The following is a 19,838-nucleotide window of genomic DNA, read 5'->3' as shown; positions in this document are numbered from 1 at the left end:
GAGCTCTAACTGTCTCAGACACCTTGAGGAAAAAGAAGAGGAAAAAGAAGATGTTACACACCAGTTTTAGGGGTATTGGTGAAATTCCAATTCAGTTCTAACTAATTCAAGCCAAACTGAATTTCAGCAAAACTGAACTTTTCAAAAGTTTGCTCCTCACTCCTGAGAACTGTTGCACCCTACAACATAACATGGGTCCGGTCGCCTTACATAGCACGCTGAATACATGGGTTAAAGGGACTAGATCACCATTTTTTAAAATTAAAACCAGATAGAGAAACTATTTCCATTTTTATAATCTGATTTTTATTTTCTGCTAGTAGAATTTTTTATATTGTTATCTATACATGACTGTGGGGGCGACCATCATGCCATTGCTGCATTTAACAGCATTATTCTCAACTTTTTACCTATAAATTCTTTATGTACCTCATATCTATCTATCTATCTAATATCTATCTATTTCATACCTATCTCATATCTATCTATGATATATCTGTCCACCCATACCTCAATAAAGTCATTATCTACAGTATCTATCTATCTATCTATCTATCTATCTATCTCTCTCTCTCTCTCATATCTATGTATCTCATATCTATCTATCTCTCTCATATCTATCTATCTACCTATCTCATATCTATCTATCTATCTATCTATCTATCTATCTATCTATCTATCTATCTATCTATCTATCTCATACCTCTCTCATATCTATCTCTCTATCTCATATCTATCTATCTATCTATCTATCTCATATCTATCTATCTATCTATCTATCTCATATCTATCTATCTCATATCTATCTATCTATCTATCTCATATCTATCTATCTATCTATCTATCTCATATCTATCTATCTATCTATCTCATATCTATCTATCTCATATCTATCTATCTCATATCTATCTATCTATCTCATATCTATCTATCTCTCTCTCTCTCTCATATCTATCTATCTCATATCTATCTATCTATCTCTCTCATATCTATCTATCTAGCTCATATCTATCTATCTCATATCTCTCTCTCATATCTATCTATATATCTATCTCATATCTATCTATCTATCTATCTATCTATCTATCTATCTATCTATCTATCTATCTATCTATCTCATACCTATCTCATATCTATCTATCTCATATCTATCTATCTATCTATCTATCTATCTATCTCATATCTATCTATCTATCTCATACCTATCTCATATCTATCTATCTATCTATCTCATATCTATCTCATATATATCTATCTCATATCTATCTATCTATCTCATGCCTATCTCATATCTATCTATCTCATATCTATCTATCTATCTATCTATCTATCTCATACCTCTCTCATATCTATCTCTCTATCTCATATCTATCTATCTATCTCATATCTATCTATCTCATATCTATCTATCTATCTATCTCATATCTATCTATCTATCTCATATCTATCTATCTATCTCATATCTCTCTCTCTCTCTCTCTCTCATATCTATCTATCTCCTATCTATCTATCTCATATCTATCTATCTATCTATCTCTCTCTCTCATATCTATCTATCTATCTATCTATCTCATATCTATCTATCTCATATCTCTCTCTCTCATATCTATCTATCTATCTATCTATCTCATATCTATCTATCTATCTATCTATCTATCTATCTATCTATCTATCTATCTATCTATCTATCTATCTCATACCTATCTCATATCTATCTATCTCATATCTATCTATCTATCTCATATCTATCTATCTCATACCTATCTCATATCTATCTATATATCTATCTATCTATCTATCTCATATCTATCTATCTATCTATCTCATATATATCTATCTCATATCTATCTATCTATCTCATGCCTATCTCATATCTATCTATCTCATACCTATCTCATATCTCTCTATCTCTCTATCTATCTATCTATCTATCTATCTATCTATCTATCTATCTATCTATCTATCTATCTATCTATCTATCTATCTATCTATCTACCCATCTATCTATCTATGTCTCTTTTGAACTTTATCTGTTTGTAAACAGTTTTTAGAATTCGATAATAATACATTCTGCTGATTGATACAAAAGTACATAACACACAACAACAAATGATACAAATAGGTAAATGTAAGTGGATGTGTGATTGGGCCCCCCCAATCTCCTGGGTGTTCTCTGCTGCCCTCATTACTTGCTCTGTACATCAGCAGTGCTGTCAGCCTGTCTGCTCCGCTTGCCCTTATCCAGTGTCTGCCTCAGTCGGAGCATACATTTATGCAGTAGATTACAATAAGTGAGATTATCTAGATGACAGGGCAGGATGGGATTCTGCCAGGAGTGTGGAACATTAGTACATTTTCTGTGCTTATTACTGGATCACTCTGAATTATGTCGGTCTTCATGGTATTTTGTGTTTTTTTAATGCTTATTTTTTTCACTCAATAAGCATAAAAGGGAGAAGCCTGGAGTAGTAATGACTGTACTAACGGGCACCAGCACCTCACATAGCAGAGGCGGCCGCTTGTAGATACAAGAATTCATTCAGAAAATGCGCAATCTGCCAATTTGCTGTGAGAAATGGACCATGGGCCCCCTATAAATATGTATTTTTGGCTACCTTCACATGCATGTATGCGTATTTGCGTGCGAATGAGCGTAGTGCATTTACGGAACGAACTATGCTTTTTTGCATACGCATCGGCGTATTTTACTGTACTTTTTGCACCCCCCCCCAAAGCATCATCATTTGTGCACGGCAAGCAAAGACGCACCGAATTAAATGTCTAATTAGTTCCAGATACGTTTTTCTTCCCAGCAGAATTATATAACACGTCACGGTATTGCGCATGCATTTGCACGCTCCTCATTGAATTCTATGGGAACCTTTGGTGCGCAAATGTGCAAAAAAGTAAAGCATACTGGGTTTTTGGGTTTTTTTTTGTGACCGAAGTTTGCAGGTAAAAAATTTGCGAGTGAACAAACCTATTAAAATCAATAGGTTCTATGTGATGCTAGCGATAGGCTATAGCTGAACAGCCGACAGTAAGTTGGCCCTGAGAATCTCGGGCGCAACTCGCATCGCACAGCACACGGACACCCCATTGGAGTGCTGAGCGATGCATCAGACACTGCAGATTGCAAGCCCTAATATCACTCAATAATAGCATGCAGAGGCGTAACTTTAATCTCCGGGGCCCCGATGCAAAACTTGTAACAGGGCCCCCAACTATAATGCTTTACTCATAGTACTGGGTTCCCTATATGGGAAAGTTAGTCCTTATGGGCCCCCTAAGGCTCCTGGGCCCCGGTGCGACCGCATCCCCTGCTTCCTCTATAGTTACGCCCCTGATAGCATGGAAATAGGACCTGCCTTAGCTTTTCTGTCTCGCACTATTAGGCCCAATGTCCACGCGTAGCCCCTGCACAGGAAACCCGTGCGTCTTGCTGCCCATAGGGATGCATCAACATCCGTAAGGCAGCTAAAAGCATGCGGATGGGATTTCTTTCCGGCGTGCGGGTCCACGCACGGTAATAAATCGCAGCATGCTCCATTTTCCTGCGGGTCTGCCGCACAGACGGCTCCCGCAGTTTTCATTAAAGCCTATGGAAGCCGTCCGTATCCGCGGCACACCCGCAGCTGAATCTCTGCTCTGCCACGGAACTGCGGGAAAGCAGGAATTTAAAAAAAATATGCGTGGCGCATGCACGCGGCACGCTGCCAGCGTGCTGAGCATGTCCGCCAGCCCGAAGAAAGAAGATCCGTCCGCGATGTAGGGGAGATCCGCAGCATCCGGACAGGTAAGTAATAGTTATTTTCTGGCCTCATGTCTGCGGGAAAGGAGGGACCCGCTGCGGGATTCTGCATGGAGAATCCGTGCGGCCCCGAATTTTTTCCATGGACATTAGGCCTTAGTGCGGCTGTAAATTTAACCCATTGTGGGTGGTAACAATATGTGAGTTCTATGTGTCTCGCACAGATCCCCTGCATTTTTCTGAGCCGTGTAAATACGACCTAACTATGATTCATGGAACATTTTACGGTGAATGCTTTTGATTTCCCGTTTGTAGATCATAGAGGGTTAACTGGAACTCCTGATTTTGGTGAATGTAAAATGTACAATGTTTGTTGCGCGTCTTTACTACAGTATTTGTTTATTTTCACTCTTTTCATTAGGTTCTTTTCAGCATGAAAAAGAAAAAAATATATCAGCATGGAAACCATCAACAAGCTGGCGCTCGCATGCTTGTTCCTACGTTGAATGTAGAGTATAATTGGGGGCCAACCGTGACTCCATCACCCTGACTGCCTAGCGTGAGAACAACTGTATCCCTCTTATCACTTATTTCCTCGTTTTTGCTTCTACTAAGCCGTTTAGTCGTACTGGATATAGGACCCAAAATACATAGAAGACTGTCAATAATTTATGATAAATGTATTCACGAGGCCCTAAGGCAACTTCAGCTCTGATTATGTCACGGCTTATGAATAGCTTCATTTGATACCTTTTAAGAATGGAGTTTTTTTTCTTCTTTTTTCACTTTAGCACATTGTCTTATGAATGATCACAGGGAACAAGGAATATATTGCAGCCCATTGAGCAGCGTTCACAGGCCGCTCATATACAAAGGGACAGATTTATCAATACTACATAACAGGTTTTATTCCTGCGTTGTCTCAGGTGGAGGCATAGCGATGCAGCATATGGAGTAACCAAACTATATAATATTTAGGAACACATATAAAAATAAACAGTAGAACGATAATGGTTAAGCAATTGAACTGGTAGCTTCAATTTACGATGTGCGATCAACTGATACGTGATAATACCTCCCAAGCAATTTTGTTAACATTCTACTACTTAGAATCTTTATTTCAACCCCATAAACATAAATTTGCTAAATAGTCTGATATTCTCATGGCAGTTTTATCTTCTGCAGCAGGTCTGCTAACTATGTTAACCTTTTATGGTGTACACACTGTGTCCCTTTGAGGCTGGCCTCACTTACAGTTTGTTGCGTGGGGATTACAGCTTCTATCAACCCCAACAGTCCTACAGAGTTGTCTGGGGGGCAGAACAGCTTCTCTTCAGTCCTCTGTCAGTCTCCTCATTGGTGCTGGTCATAGTCACAGTGCTCTACTTACTCCTATCCCGTGGAATGACTGTTCCTCACTGCCCATGGTGCTGCTGTCCCCAGCCTCTTCAGCTCTGCAGCAGCTCAGCTCCCTCAAATTTTTCCTGCAGTCTCTACACACCTTCCCCTCACAGCAAGCTGCTCTCTTGCCTCTGTCCTCTGTCCAACTCGTTACGCTCCAGGAATTTGCCCTTTTTATATCAGAACATCGTTCCCCCAGAAACTTACCAGTGAGCATGCTCAGTTGTGCTACTGCAAAGTTTAGTGCAAATTCTGCACGTGACCATCTTGACACAATTTCTGGCTAATCTTCCAGTTCTTTCCCATGACAGCCTTAACATTTTAAGGTGTATTTCTCACAGTTACATAGGGAAGACGCCATCATTTAACCTCCTTCCAATAACTTTGGTTAGGGTCAAGGTACTTAGGTACCTGTAAGTGGTCTAGCCGTTGATTTTCTGGATAGCAACTAGGGTGGACTCATATCTATAGGGAATAGTAGGAAGTACGGTTGTTATGGACAACATAAAACAAAGTCTCTTAAATGTACCATGAAGGGTATAGCAATTGACATATAAGCATGACCAGTCTGTCTAGAAGTCAGCAATGAGAGTCAGGCAGATATAAATGCCATACCAAGGGTGAAGCTTTAAAGGGGTGCACCAAGATCTAAAGTTATCCTCTACCCACGAATCCTGAGAATATATGCCCTGGTGGTCCCCCCATGAATAGAGTACACTACAACTCCATTAAATTCAGTGACATTGCCGGAGATTGCCGAATGCTCTTACTCTGGTGCTGTCATTGAAATGAATGGAGTGGCATTCATGACCTCTGAGCCATTCATGTGTGGACTGTTGACCCCCATTTTATAAGGATTGGTTGAGGTCCTAGAGGTCGGACCCCCATTGATCATAAATTTATCCCCTATCCTGTGGTTCAGTTATTCAGTACAATAGAGAGCAAGGTAGACACAGAATGAATCAAACTGGGTCAAATTAAGAGTCAAAATCCAAATGCAGGAAATAGCAAGGTAACACAAGCCTAGCAAAGGAATAAACCAAAAAACTGTTACTAAGGGCTCCTTTACATGGGCGAATGTGCAATTGCGAACACCTCAGCGCAACATATTTGCACTATGAATGAGGCATTTTTGCGCGCGTATCAGTGTATGTTACTGTCCTTTTTGCGACCACAGGGCATGTTCTTTGTGGCACGGTACGTACCCAGACACAATTTAAATAGCCTGATAAGTTCCTGATGTGTTCGTTTTCCAGCAGAATTGCGCAGGATATTGCACTTCTCCTTGCATATTACACGCGCACTTGCGCACCCCCATAGACTTCTATGGGAACTTTTGGTGTGCAAATGCAGACGAATGTAGTATATGCTGCAATTTTTTTTTTTGTGCACAAAAAAAAAAAGGAATTGTGAGCAAGCGCATTAAAATCACATAAAACGCACGCAAATACGCCCGTGTGACGGACCCTGAACCAGTATAGCTCTGTTTTAAACCTTGCGCCAATTTTGTGATGGCTGGGCTACTTCTGCCCCCTCTATAGCTACACCCTTGGCATCCAAACCCTACACTGCAGTACTGCATGGAAGCTACAAGCAGTTTCCAGTGCGGCTTCTCTCTGATGACTTCAGTAGTTGGTGAATTATCTGCAAAAATTATCATATTTTTCTGCCAGCAAAAACAAACCTCAAGCTGAAGAAAAGCGTCAAAGCAGCAACATGTGAAGCCTTCGATGCTGGCAGCGGTCTCAAGAATGCTGTTTGATTAGTTTGAGAAGTGGCACATGAAGGCTCTGAAACGGTTGCAGGTGGCATGTGCCATATTTATCGAAGAACTGAGATATTTTTGAGACGGTTAATGAGATAAAAATGTTACTTTGTCTTTCAAATGGGGTGTCTTGGCATGTGACAGGTGGCGCGGATTGTTAGTTGGAGCTTCGCTGACGATTCACGAGGGACTAAAAGAAAGAATTGTAATCCTAGTATTATCCTTAAAGGGGTGATGAAAAATACTCCTGTATTAAGTAGACAAGAGTATTCCAGATATGATACTTTTATTGGCGTGTCTATTCTATTTTTGTATTTCTCCTCCAGCCAGGACATAAACCTACGCCCTGTGGTTTTTAAGGGGTTAAAAAGTTGCATATAAAGTTTGCACAACTACTTCAGCACAGACTTTTACACCACAGAGAAAGAATGTATTTGCCCTTAATTGAATATGCTGCATGCAACTTCTTGATGACTTTGTAGCCTCCTTCATACGGGCGGATTTGAATCGTGTAATTCGCGATCGGCACCCGCGTGGTAATAAGCACCCATAGGAAAATATGGGCTTCCGCAGCACCACACACACATGCAGATTTGTATTGCAGTTTCCGCAAGCGGAGATGAAATCGCGGCATGCTCCATTTTAGTGCGGATTCTGCGCGGACGGGCCCAATTGATCTCTATGGAAGCGATCGAGCCGCAATGCATCCACAATTACCTTATGGATACTTCTCAGGTTGTTTGGAGACAAAGCAGGGAGATAGGGGAAGACAGTTCTTGGGCTCGCCATTTTTTTCCGCACGGGCTGTGTTATCGTCTGCAACCATTTTTAATTTAATTCCACTATGAAACGCAGGTAGAGATGAGCGAACCTACTCGTTTCGAGTAATTACTCGATCGAGCACCGCGATTTTCGAGTACTTCCGTACTCGGGTGAAAAGATTCGGGGGGCGCCGGGGGGCGGGGGGAGGCGTGGCAGAGCGGGGGGTAGCAGCGGGGAACAGGGGGGAGCCCTCTCTCTCTCCCTCTCCCCCCCACTCCTCGCTGCAACCCCCCACTCACCCCCGGCACCCCCCGAATCTTTTCGCCCGAGTACGGAAGTACTTGAAAATTGCGGCGCTCGGGCGAAAAAGGGGCGTGGCCGAGTACGCTCGCTCATCTCTAAACGCAGGTCTTCCGCGTTAGGAATCTGCATGCAGAATCCGCCTCTGCCGTGTGCAGGCGGCCCAATCGATCGATACGTCAGCCAAAAGGTTGCATGTTTAAGTCCCATATGATAAATCTCCCCCAGCTGAAAAAACGGGTCACCTATCGCCTCGTCCAGCGACACAAGAAAAACGTGTCTATAGGAAAGATGATTTCCTCAAAAATGATAAAAGTGTTAATAACTGTACATGACATTTAGGCTTCACCTCAGAACGAGCGCTTAAGTAAATGAAAAACAATGTAATCCGCCGTGACACCCTGATTAACAAGGTTACTGAAGAAGAGCCAGACGCCCTCACGTGGGATCAGATCTAATCGCCGTCAGTCCGGAGGGGCTGTGATATTTTGGTCACTTTGCTTCTTGTTCACTAATCATTCCAATTGTGTTTAATTAGAGTTTTTACAGTTTCCCTCCAGCGCGTTGTGCGCCGCAGACGATCGGCTGATTGTGACGGTAAATTAGTAACAACATTTTGAATTCTAATTTGTTTTTCGAGATTATATGAAAATGTTATCAGGCTCTACAATAATATCTGGGCACAATCAGCCACCCACACATACAACACATCATTATGGTTTATAGAGCCGCCAGCGCCAATATTCTATTATGTCCTCATTGTGATGTATGTATGCGGAGACATCATGCACAGATAGCTGCTACATGGTTTAAGTAGACACAGTGGATAGATAAGTAGCGACAGATAGATAGGCAAGAAGAAGCATGGGCAAGAGCTTTACCAGCCCCCTACAGCTTGATGAACCCATTTTTATTTTTATTTTAGACCCTAAAGGCCCATTTACATGCAAAGACAAGCTTTCAAATGATCGAAATATTGACCTTATTAGCGATCGTTTTGCATAAAGTGTTAATGAACACTAAGGTTCATTAACACTTTATTAGATTCGTTTGCATGTAAATGAGCCTCAGGGAGCTGTTTGCAGTGCCCAGCAGGTCCGAGCTCTGCAATCAGCTCCATTGTTTGCGCACGGGCTGTTGGAAGAATACAATATAATCTCCAGCTGCCGTGGAGAACACAGCATGCAGTCTGAACAATGGATTTTAAACTCACCTAAAAATCATCGTTCAGACAAAAAGTGCATGATGATAGCGTTTACATGCAACGATTATCGCTTATTTGCCATCGTTTGAACGAATTGTGAGCGATAATCATTGTGTGTAAATGGGCCTCAACATCGTTGGCCTTAGTTATGTGCAGCCCATGCGATCACACAGGGCGCCGGCTACCATGGGTGGACTGGTCTAGGGGACAGAAGATGCTACTGGCCTCGACACCACCATCAGTAGAAGTAATTTCATTGGAGTAGGAACTGCAGAGCCTGACTCCTCACCCCATTTCTTGCTACCTCCGATGCTTTAGGGCAAAGATAGTACTAAGTGCAGGAGAGTAAGAGTCAGGCTGCGCGGGTTAGGCAGCAGCATCATGTAAGTGATGAAGTGTCTTCTGGTCTGCTGGGCGCAGGTGCAGGGGCCTGAAATGGCCTGAGAGTTCTATTATTTGGTGGGTGCGCACAGTGAAGACTCCATTACTTGGTGGGGCGCTATCACCTTTGTGAGGGCACAGAGTGGGCACTGTTAAACTTTGTGGTGACATAGAGGGACATTGTGTTTTTACAGTGGTACTGGATATTTTGTTTTCTGACACAAGCAAACATAAGCTTATTTGTGGTATTGTATCTATGTAGTAAGCTAGGTTCTGATATCATATTTATGTAGTAATCCTGATCCTGGTACTGTATTTATGCATTGAGCTTGGTTTTGGTACTGTGTTTATGCAGTGAACGTGGGTCTGTCTGTATGCAGTAAACTATGTTCTGTTATCATACATATATATGCATTAAGCTTGGATCTGGTACTGTACCTTTGTACTAAGTTTGGTCCTATTATTGTATTTATGCAGTGAAGGCCCATTTACATGCAAAGATGATCTCTCAAAATTTGTTAAAAAGATAGGGATATTGACAGTTTTAGCGATCATTTTACATAAGCTGCTAATGGGCACTAATGCCCATTAGCAGCTTATTACCTTAATTTGCATGTAACTGAGCCTCCAGGATCTGAATGCAGAGAACAGGTAGTCTGTTCTCTGCATACACCTCTTTTGTTGTGCCAGGGGGCTGCAAGCTGAATACAATGTTATCAGCTGCTCCCATGGAGAACACAGCGTGCTGTCCCTGTTATTAGCTCTCCTGCTAAAGGATGGATTTTATGTTCACCTAAAAATCATCGTTTGGCTGGAAAAGAAAAAGTAGCTTTTACAGGCATGATTATTGCTCAAAAGACATCGTTTGAGCAATAATCGTTGTGTGTAAATGGGCCTTAAGAGTCAGATCATCATCAAAACAGACTGGTTGGGATCCCACAATCTTCTTATAGAGTTCATGGTAGACTTAATCTTCCCAAGTCAGGATGCATACAAAATGGGTATCACTTTAGCAGTCTGAGGAGGACACTTTTAGGGCTTAGTCACACGGGCGTTTATTGCCGCGATTTGCGCATGCGCATGCGTCCGGCGACTTTTTAAAACCATTGCTTTGCAATGGTATCGGACACATGAGCGCTTTTTATGCGCTCGTCCGATAAATTAGAGAACAGAAATCGCAGATCGCACCTATCTGCGATCTGCGATTCCTGTTCTCTTCTCTATATGCGCTCAACGGGGCCGGCGGCAGCAGCGCCGACCCCATTGAGAACATATAGAAGACAAATCATTCTTCTCTGCCACAGCTGGAACAGCTGTGGCAGAGAAGAACGATGTTTGCCCATTGAATTCAATGGAGCGGCAATACAGCCGCTCCATTGAAAGCAATGGGCTGCCGGCGTGCGCGGGGTTAATTGTCGGGAAGGGGTTAAATATATAACCCCTTACCTGCAATGCATCCTTAAATGTGAAAAAATAAAAAAAAAGGATGTTCTCACCTGCTCCCGGCAGCTGGAGATCCCGGCGGTCGGCCTGCAGTGGGTGTGAAGGAGGTGTGACTCAGGCTTGCCCCTGATTGGCTCAGCCTGAGCCAATCAGAGGCTGAGCTCAGTCACACCCATTCATGAATTCATGAATGGGTGTGACTGAGACTTGCTTCTGATTGGCTCAGCGCTGAGCCAATCAGGGGCAAGCCTGAGTCACACCTCCTTCACACCCACTGCAGGCCGACCGCCGGGATCTCCAGCTGCCGGGAGCAGGTGAGTACATCCTTTTTTTTTATTTTTTCACATTTAAGGATGCATTGCAGGTAAGGGGTTATATATTTAACCCCTTCCCGACAATTAACCCCGCGCACGCCCGCAGCGCTTGCATTCAATGGAGCCGCTGTATTGCCGGCTCCATTGAATGCAATGCGCTGGACAGCTCCGGCCCGTTTCTAATGAAACGCGGCTAGGAGCAGATTTTCGGGCGATTTTTGGGCCGATTTTTCGGCGCCGGTCACGCGATTTGCGCATGCGCATCCGTCATGCGATGCGCAAATCGCGTAAAAAAACGCCCGTGTGACTAAGGCCTTAGGTGGTGCCAGGGTAGGAGAAGCCACAGAAGCTGTCTGTCTGCTATCTGTTGGAATTTCAGTTGCGCAGTGCAGCGCCGGCTGGTCTGGCCTTACATGTACAGTAAGCCTCGGTGCCACAGGTGGATGCTCACATCTTCAACTTTTCGGTCACAATTTATGTAGAGGATGGGAGGCTAGTCTAGAATTTGTGCTGGATTTAATAAAGCTACATTAGTTAATATCACATTACAATGCAAATACAACAAGCCGGGAGTTCTAATGACCATCATGAATATTTAATTGTTGAATTTGCATATTTACAAAATAGTTGGTGCACCCAATGATCTGATTTGCATGAGGTTAGAACAGGCTCGAGGCATACATTAAGTGGATGCTGAGACCCACAATTTTATTAATGTGTTTAGTGTAGTGAACTTGCCATCGAAGTATACAGAATAATGTGGAGAGGCCCACCTTGTGTTCCAACCACTACAACCTCCCAAGGACTTGAATGATTGATGTTACATGTAGAGAAGTCAAATTTGCATTGCAGAAAGGGAAGGGACCAGTATATGCTGTCCTCTCCCTTTCCTTGGTTCTAATATCAGCTACATCTGTTGCCTCTGGAAGGGGTTTGTCTGGGCTCATTTTAACTGATGACCTATCCATCAGCTGAACATCCAGCCCATTGTCCAGTGCAGCGGGCCGGACATTGCCATCAGCGGACAGGGGAGGAAGTGTGGGCGGCCGCTTGACTCCAATTGAGATCAATCGAAGAGCTAAGCTGATACAGCAGTTTCTGCTCCTGTTTTGGGACATGGGCAGGAAATGCCATAACAGCATGACTCTCCCATTGATTTTAATGGAAATGAAGCAGATTATTTTGACTTCATCACTGTCCAACCTTCCCAAAAGTACAATACTAATATTGCTCGGGGGACAGTGACTGCTTATTTCAGTTAGCTGATTAAGTCATTTGGTTAACTGAAGTTGCTGCTAGACTAAGTTTCTTCAGAAGAGTCTCGTATATTAAACACCATCTGTGGGTCTATTTGCCCCTGGCCAGGGTAAACCATCTATTGATTGTGATAATTCTATACTGGGTGCACAGTGTTAAGGACACACTATTCGTAAGAAATGGACCGAGTTTTGGTGTTAATTACACATTAGTAAACTATTTTCATTGTATCCAAATAATACTGGTGTATGTTATTGCCATATTAGGCTGGGTTCCCATGGGGCGGAATTGTCACGGAATTCCAGTTGGCGATTTTTATCCCGGGATAAAGCCGCAAAGTGGACGAGATACTTTCTATGGGGAGACGACTGCAGTGGCATGCGGGCAGAAAAGCCGCTTCAAAACCTGCACTGAACAGCACGAGTTTTGAACCTGGGACCTCCTGCACTCCAGTCAGCAGGTCTCTTCACTGAGCCATCCAGCTCTTGGTCAGCTTCCTTGCTGGACTTTAGTCTGGTTCCCCTATCCCTGATCAGGGACACTATATAAACCTGGTCCTGTCTCTCCTCCAGTGCATGATTATTGTGCTGCACAGCCTTAGTCAAGCTCCTCTTCTGCCTGCTTCTCTGCAAACCTAACTGAGACCTACTGATACGGACCTCTTGCCTTCCTCCTGACAACGATACCCACCTCCTCCTTTGCCTCCTTTGAGACCACTTGTTGCAGAACCCTGGCTCTTCTTTGACTACTCTCTGGACCTGCACAGTTACTTCACCTGCAGCTCCAACTTTGCACCAAAAATACTACAGAAGTTTATGCTAATCACAGTTTGGGGGTCCAGAACGGCTCTCTAGTAATATGATTGTAGGGTACCATGGCAGACAGTGGTCTTTTGAAAGCCCTTAGGACTGCCATTGCAGATTGCCTATGAAACAAGGTCTGTGGTGTGGCTTGATAGACTGCCTGTCAGATCGCGGTATTATGTAAAGTTTTAATAATTATCTTAAAAGAAAAACCTTTTCCAATATTTCTAATTAAAAAATCAAAATCAAAAATAACATATTTGGTATCACTGTGTTTATAAAAGTCCAATCTATCAAAGTATTGCATTATATATCCTGGATGAATGTCATCAGAAAAAAAACACTACGTCAGAATTGCGCTTTTTTAGTCTCCAAGAAAAAATGTAACAAAAAGTGATTATAAATAGAGATAAGTGAACATGCTCATTTAGAGCAATTACTCCATCAAGCATCGCTTTTTTTGAGTAACTGCCTAATTGGGCAAAAAGATTCGGGGGGCATTGGGGGTGAGCAGGGGGTTGCGGTGGGGAGTAGGGGGGAGAGAGAGCTCCCCCTGTTCCCCCTTGCTACCACCCGCTCCACCCCGCCGCCCCCCGAATCTTTTCGCCCGAGTAGGCAGTTACTCGAAAAAAGCGATGCTCGATCGAGTAATTGTCCTAAACGAGCACGTTCGCTCATCTCTAATTATAAAGCTTTATGCACTCCAAGATGGTACCAATAGAAACTAAGGGCGTCATACAAAAACGAGCCCTCGCACAGATATATCATTGGAAAAATAAAAACGTTATGCCTGTCAGAAGACGGCGGCAGAAAATACTCATTTTATTTTTTAAAAGCAGTACAGCAATAAACAAACAAAACTATATACATTTGGTATCATTGTAATCGTACTGGCCCAAAAAGCTATGTCATTTTTGCTGCAGTGTGTACACCATAGAAACAAGAGCGCCCCAAAGATGGCGGAATTGCATTTTTTTTCATTTCACTCCACTTAGAATTTTTTGTAAACTTTTTCAGTACATTGTATGGTACATTAAATAGTATCACTGAAAAATGCAACTTGTCCCGCAAAAAACAAGCCTTAGGGCTCAGTCACATGGTGTTTCTAACAGGCGTTTTTGCGCATGTCAAAAAATTTGCAGTAGATAGAACCAGTGCTTTTCAATAGCAGTGGTCACATGTGCGAATTTTCGCAGAACACAGGTAAATGCGTTCTGCGGCAAACTGGTGTGCTGTGTATGTGTAACCCCCTGGATGCTGTCGCATCCAGGGCTTTCACTTTGCGCTCAATGGGGCTGGCGGCAGCAGCGCCGACCCCTTTGAGAATATATTGTGAAGATCGTGATCCTCTGCCACAGCTGTCACAGCTAGGGCAGAGGAGAGCCATGTTCTCACATTGAATTCAATGGAGCCTGCAATACAGCCAGCTCCATTGAAAGCAATGGGCTGCCAGCAAACACTGTGGTGATTTTCAGGGAAGGGCTTAAAATATAAGCCCTTCCCTGAAAATTAATCCAAAAATGTGTAAAAAATGTATACTTGCCTCTCTGCAGCTGCCGGGGCTCAGCCACGTCCAGCCGTCTCTTCTCCTGCACTGTTCTGAGGAGTATTCAGCAGGTGGGGATTTAAAATACCCTCCTGCTGAATGGGCAGCCTCTGATTGGCTGAGCACTTTGATGAATCAGAGGCAGCTCTCAGCTATTGAATGACAGCTGAGAGCTGCCTTTGATTGGTCCCTGCGCTCAGCCAATCAGAGGCAGCACACACCCATTTATGAATTGAATGCTGTCACAGTGTCCAGTGACAATGAGACTCCCCGCGGAGATGAAGAAATCCTCTGCCCCGGCTGTCACAGCTGTAGCAGAGGATCGCGATGTTCTCTGTATGTCAATAGAGCCGCCGCAGCTGCCGCCGGCCCCATTGACCACAGGTGAAACGACCAGATGTGACAGCATCCAGGGGTTTCACATCCAAGTAATCCCCTGCTGCAGCTGTCACAGCTGCAGCAGGGGATAGTGGGCAGCGCTATTTTTGAGCGGATAAACGCTGCTAGCAGCTTTTTTTCCGCCGTGACACCTGCTTCAGTCACGCGGATTTTTGAACGCATAACTGATGCGTTCAATAATTCGTGCGTCAAAACGCCCGTGTGACTGAAGCCTTAGGGCTTTTTCACATGGGCGTATATTGCTGCCCCTCTGATGCATTGGCTTACAATGCATCAGTGCACAGGGGCGTATTTCCGCAAGTGCTTTCACACAGGCAGCGGCAGCTGCATTGATTCCTATGGGAGTCTATGCTAGCTGTCGGAGAAGAGAGTGACTGCTAAACTCCTTCCCCCTTCTCTTCTCCTCTCCGCCCACTCAAGCCCCTTCCATTGCTGGCTGCGGGAAAGGGGTGGGGAGAAAGCTTAGCTCCGCCACATCCCTCCCCCTCCCATTGCAAACGTCCGCAGTGGAGAAGAGAGGAAGTGAGTCGGCGAGGAGGAGGGAAGGGGGAATGTCTCCCCAGGCCCCACGGTATTGCGGCCTCGGCGTACATGCGCCGGGCCCTTGCCTTTCAGGCACTTTTATGGTGCTAGCAGGTGCACGTAAAATGCCTACGGCCGTGTAGATAGGCCCTAAGACAGCTAGATTGATGGATAAATAAAAGAGTTTTGATGTTTTGAAAGTGAGGAGGAAAAAACGAATACGTAAAAAAAAAGAAGAAGAGCCGCGTCCTTAAGGGGTTAATACTACTAGTAAACTTCTAACTTCCCGTATGGTACTTTTCCATATAATATTCCATTTGTTTTGCAATGGGTTTTAGGTGTTTTCTCCCCCTTTTATTATGTTCTTCCTAAATGCCATTCACTGGTGACATAAGAGTGAATTAAGCTGCTTTAGGAAGGATTTATATGGATTTAATAGACTTGCGCAGGCAGTTTCACTTCAAAATCCCCGGTTGCATCAGATAGGACACCGCCGAAGATCCCAATAAAGGATTAAAAACTGTAATACTAAACTCAGTATTTTTTATCTGCCTGTTTTAGTTTTTTTTTTTTTATAACTGCAAAGTGAATTGGCAGAATGTTAATTAAGCAGCCTGTTATCTATAGCAATTGGTTTTCTGGGATAGAAACTGATTAAGGAGAAATGATGATAAAGAAAAGGAGGCTCCTGTGATATTAGGTCAAGGGTAATGATTGTACTGGTGCGGTGTCTGGAGAACTTCTTCTGAATTGGAAATTACATATTCACATTTCTTCTTCATCTTCGCCACATGCAGTATTGTTTCTTGGCCTTTTAAGTTATTACTATTCTGCAGTCAAACTGAACTTTTTAGCTGTGTTATGATAGGTAGTGCCCGCCCCAGGTTGGTTAACGCTCTGCATAGTAACTTGTTCTTATAGCCCTCCCCATTACGGTATACCACATAGCACCAAAATAATACATCTAGTTCTCAAATAACACTGCCCAATCAACAAACAAGGAAATGTAGCCATATTCTGTGCAGATGCCTTCCACACAGGGTACCAGCCACCAGCTTGTAGGGGTTGCACCACGTGAATGTAAGCTGGGGGCGGTGTTCCCCCCTTAGGTCAGCCAGCAAGATGATTATCTTCTGCAGTTTCTTGTGAAGTTGCATGAAAGTCACTCTAGGGGATGCAGAGGATGCGGTTGCGACCGGGCCCAGAAGCCTTAGAGGGCCCATAAGGCCTCTCTTCTCCATAGAGGGAGCCCAGTACTATGAATAAAGCATTATAGTTGGGGGCCCTGTTACAGGTTTTGCACTGGGGCCCAGGAGCTTGAAGCTATGCCTCTGCCACTGACAGCCCCCCCACAACACAATTGCTTAGTTCTGCTACTGCATTTGTTTTCTGAGTTTGGTTCTGGTTCTGCATTAATGTTATATGCTTGATTATGGTGCTTTATTTATGTTACAATCTTATGTTAAATCTATGTACTGAGCTTGGTTCTGCTACTGTATTTATTTTATGAGCTTGATTCTGGTACAGTATTTATTCACAGAGCTCTTCTGGTGTGGATACACTGCTAGCTGGTTGCTTTCTATACAAGCAGAATAGAGGCAGACTGCCTATCAGTGCAACCAGTAACTTTTAGATTATACAAGTTAGTACCTGGTGAACAAATAAACATTTGGTCACTGATAGAAGTGTCTGGGAATAAAAGGATCAGGTGGTTGAAATCAAACTTCTCGATTTTTATCGATCCCTGATGATCATCTGGACCGGCTGAAATTGGATAAATGATTGAATACTGGGGTTCAACCACTGGGAATGGAGCATCACTGTGCATGCATGGCAGCTCACCATTCACTGTCTATGGAGATAGCTGAACACTACACTTGGCAACCTCCAGCAGTATCATAGACTTGAATACAACGATGGTCTGGCATGCATACCCTTCACTCACTTGGGGAACTCAGGGTGCGCCCACCTCATGATCTGTAGCTATCCCAGTGGTTGGATGCACCAGAGCTTGATCATTTATCATTTATCCTTTGGACTGGTGATCAAATGATTTTGGTGGGATAACTGCTTTAATAGCTATGGACACCTTTGAGGGGCATCATTACCTTGAATGCTTGTATTTTGGGCTGACAATCATTTTTTTGCAGTAGGGTTTAATTAACTATTTTGCACTGTTTGTCTTCTGCAGCTTCTACATGTCACTGTATATAGACACCGCAGTCCAATGCAGCATTTAGACTGACAAGTTGTCGGGCAAACAATGGCAAGCAGCTCGTCCCAGTGATGCTCGCTCCTGCGCTATTACACAGGAGCATGTGTCGTTGGTATCACTCACTGCGCTGCCGAAATGGTTGCGGAGCGGGCCGGAGAGCATTCCGTCTTCCCCGCCCGCCTCCAGAGATCTCTTTCTCCCCGCCGCTCCCCGCCGCCCCGCCCCCCCGCATGGTGCTTTGATGAGTAATCAGTTACTCGAAAAGACCGATGCTCGCTCGAGCATCAGCCTTAAACGAGCGTGCTCGCTTATCTCTAATTCTGAACAATAATGGTTCGTGTAACTGGGCCATAAGTCTCAGCAGGAGATCCGTCAGTGAGGCTGGACTGACAGCTTATGGCCTATTTATACACAACAATTATCACTCAAAATGTGCTCAAAAGCCATGTTTTGAGCGATAATTGCTGCATCTAAATGCGTGCCCATTGTGCACTTTTCGTGCACTATTATGCAGCAACTGAACGAGAAGACTGTCTGCTTACAGTGAATGGAGGTGATGGGGGGAGAACTATCAGCATCCCTCTCCGCCTCCATGCTGGCAGCACCGTGAGTGATGCCAGCGATACTCACTCCTGTGTAATAGCACAGGAGCGAGCATCATTGGGATGAGTGTCTGGCATCGTTTCCTGACAGTGCATCCCATCTAATAGGACCATTAGGTTGGACACCCACTTGCGATTTTTTTCCCTGCGATGCGACAGCGATGATTATGAAGCCAATGATTTTCAATGGTTTCATACTCTTTTGTGATGTTTTTAGCAGAGCTTCGCATTGCAATATCTCTCAGTATTTTCAATGGGGCCAGCGACAGCAGCGCTAGCCCCATTGAAAACATAGGGAGTATATTGTGGACTTCTGCCACAGCTGTGACAGCTGTGGCAGATGTCCAGGATGCTATCCTATTGCTTTCAATGGGGTCGGCGCTCCTGCCGGCCCCATTGAAAGCAGTGGTTTTGTGGCGATCCCTGCAGCATGTTTTTCAGGGAAGGGCTTGAAATATAAACCCTTCCCTAAAAATCATCCCTAGCTGGTTAAAAAAAACAAACAAATCTTTACTCACCTCTCCGCCGCTTAGGTGCGTCCTCTGGCTAGTTCCCCCGCACTGCTGTCCAGCACTTAGCAGGCGGGGATATAAAAATCCCCGCCTCCTGAAAAGGCTGTGCTGATTGGCTGAGCACTCAGCCAATTACAGCCAGCACTTAGTTATCCTATGGAAAGCAATGGGATAGCACCCTGGACTTCTGCCACAGCTGTCACAGTTGTGGCAGAGGATTCCTTTATCCCCGCGGTCCCCGCAGGGATGAAGGAAACTCCTGCCACAGCTGTCACAGCTGTGGCTGAAATCCGCCATATACTCCATGTTTTCAATGGGGCTAGCGCTGCTGCCACTGGCCCCATTGAAAACACTGGCGATATTGCAGCGAGTTTTTTTTTGCGCTGCAAAGCGAGTGTTTTCCCTGGGTGTGAGCCCTTATACTGCAGTTTCTATATACAGTGATATGTAGAGGCTGCAAAAGATACATGGTGCAAAGTTTCTAATTAAACCCTATGATTATCAGCCCCAAATACATGCATTTAAGTGAAACAAATTTACCCCTACATTGGTGCTCATAACTTTTAGGTATTTCTGGGATTGAGGGTCCGGTAACCCCCTAATTTAGTCCTTGACTTTTCACTCCTGAAAATAAATACAGAAGCTTTGGACTTCTCATAGT

This window comes from Eleutherodactylus coqui, chromosome 6 (assembly GCF_035609145.1).
Source record: "Eleutherodactylus coqui strain aEleCoq1 chromosome 6, aEleCoq1.hap1, whole genome shotgun sequence".
In the NCBI taxonomy this organism is placed as follows: domain Eukaryota; kingdom Metazoa; phylum Chordata; class Amphibia; order Anura; family Eleutherodactylidae; genus Eleutherodactylus; species Eleutherodactylus coqui.
This window is presented reverse-complemented; position numbering follows the sequence as displayed.